Genomic DNA, 2,823 nt, shown 5'->3' on the forward strand with positions numbered 1-2,823 from the left:
CAGGCAGTGACAGAATCCCTTACTGGTCTGGGTGAACTCCAAAGCATCACACACCTACAAAAATTTGGGCAACTGATAATGGATAAGTTAAGGGGATGTAAAGCAAACGGAGCATACTTGATGCATCTCATAATTATAAATATCATACTTATTTCCAGACAAAAGTGCAATAAGATGAGTTAAGGTTGAGAATACATAAGAGTAATTTAGGGTAAAATACACTACAGGAAGGGTAATTATCCCACTCCCAAGCATTATAAACCCAGGAAATTCAGAGTTACAACTAAACATGAAAGGAATCCAAACATGTTAAGGCATGCAAGTGCAGAGGCAGGGGATCCAAGGAACCTTAAGTCTTCTCTGTAGCAACACCACCAATATATTGTGAGAGTGTGTGTGTATGGTGTATGTGTAATACATCTCAATATGAGTATTAGCCAATTGCTAGATTATAATAAAGGCGTTTTGATGTGAGGTCCTAGATTAGATTAAACTCCCACCCCACGCCTGTGGCTCTGCCCTCTCTAGCAGCTATCTGCGCTGTCCCAGTCTAAAAAAAAAAATTGTCAAACCTGTTGGGAAAGTAGGGCCCAACTCACCTAGTGGCTGGTCCCCTTGAAAGCCTAGTGCTTCAACTGGGGCATCTACAGGCCCGGGATTCAAAGCCTACTGCTGAGTCATGTTGGGGGTGTTATAGGTGCATGTGATAGAATTTTTTAAAACCTAGTTTAATTCACACAGGGAGCAAATATCCTTTAAAATAGGTGTGGGATGTGTGTGTTAAAGTTTATTATAGCCTGTAAAGTATTGTGTGATGCTCCAAAATGCAGGTATTTCATATATCACACATTTTGCTTCCACATGTCCCACAGCAGCAGGTTTGAAGGTTGAGCCATACACTGCACACTGGCTGGGAGAGGGGAACCCAGAGGCAGAGGGAACACAGTAGGTAGAGACCTTCTTGCAGAGTGCAGGCAAGCACTTTGCTCCTGAAGCCATTCCTGGCTATATCCAGTTTCCAGACGTGCAGGAGAGGCTTTAGTGTTCTTTGGGAAGTGAGTAGTGGTGCAGATTCTTTCATGGTCCTTTAGCTGCTAGGCAATGTTATCACTGATAAATATGGCAGGTTGTTCTTGTGGTACTTGCTTTCTGTAACTTGTAAATGGTGATAAAATGTTACAGATGCACAGACCTTCTTAAGGCACATCACAGCCTCTCCCACCCTTCAAGGCAGTGGATACAGCCAGCAGGGGATTGGCTGTGCAGTTTCCTTGAAGAGCTACCCTCCGAGATACACTAATAAATAATAATTAATATATGCCCACAGTCTCTCTCTCCCTAACCCTGTAGCTCCTGTTAGTGCATATATAGTATGTAACCCTCACTGTGCCCCTGTACAGGCAGCATAATCCACCATGGCCAGCAAGAAGAGCCTAGTAGCAATAGGGGAGGTGAGAGGTGCTAGGGAGATGTTTTGCTTTTGTTGTGGTGGCAATTTATTTATATCTGAAGTGGAAACTTACTAGCAGGTCCTTTGTCTCTTTATAAGCAAGACTACCTTTGGCTACTGATCCCAACAGTCTCCCTTAGCCCGGAGCACTCATCACTTTTTCAGCTGACTATTGTCAATCAGGGGAGTTGTCTTTATTTCTGAAAATGTTTCCAAAGGTTTAAAGTAAATTCTGGAACAGGAATTTGGAGGATTGAAAGCAAATGCTATAAAAGCAAGGACTCTTTCTCTCCCCGTATTCAAGAAACTATGCATCAGAGCTGACACTGGTTGAAAATTGGATTCAGTGGACATGCCCATTGCCATGACATAGCTGATCAATTGATGGACCTTTGCCCCTGCCCTTCCCACTACATTTTATTTTTCAACTAGGGGTACGTCTATAGTGCAAAAAAATGGTTAGCTAACTCAAATTAAAATAGCAGTGAACTCAGATTAAAATAGCAGCTCGGTTGGGCTGCCATTTCTCCAGCTTGCAAATCCTTCTGTGAAGTGTACCAAATACTCCTGCTGCCCTTAGAAAGTGATCTTAATACAAAAGGGCCCAGGGAATGTGAAAAGGTAAAATGGATCAGGAGCCCAGACACTGTTCCGCACAATTCCCTTTGACAACAGAAAACAGTTGGAGGGAGCAGGGTGTGTGTCTGGAAATGGAGCATGCCACAGGGGAACTTATAGCAGTGCATACGCCAACTGGGGAGAGGTCAGGGTATGGGTGCTATTCATGCATGGTGGCCCATTGAAAGCCCAAAGCTGCCATACTCACAAAATGACCATACAATCCCTGTATGCAGCCAGTGACAGTAAAGCCATTTCTAACGGCAAGAGTCACATTGTGCAGGGTGTTTAAGATCTCCATTATGTTCAAATACCCTCATTTTTGTATCCAATGGGAGGGTACATTCAGAACTTTTAATCAGCTGCCAGAAATCAATTCCATTCATAATATAAGTGAAGCAATCCCTTTTCATGTGGCTTTATAAACTATGCATGCCATGGAGGAATTTGACTGCATGTGTGTTTGCGCTTTAACTAGTAAAGTTGTTTGGTAAGTCATTTAGTTTGTGAACCATCAACAAATTCTGAAAGCCACTAATTCAGGGATTTTCCTACACCACCGAGCTCCCCCATAACCTCCAGTGGTCGAACGGTGCAGATAAAAACCTGATGAGTCCTCCCACTCTCCTACATAGGAACTGGCAGACTGGATCAAGCCTTAGGTCTATCTACTACCCTGTCCTGTCTCCAACAGCAGTCAGCACCAGATGCTTCAGAAAAAGATGCAAGAACCTCATAGAAAGATAGTCTGTCCC

The sequence above is a fragment of the Trachemys scripta genome, chromosome 1 (genome assembly GCF_013100865.1).
Source record: "Trachemys scripta elegans isolate TJP31775 chromosome 1, CAS_Tse_1.0, whole genome shotgun sequence".
Lineage (NCBI taxonomy): Eukaryota > Metazoa > Chordata > Testudines > Emydidae > Trachemys > Trachemys scripta.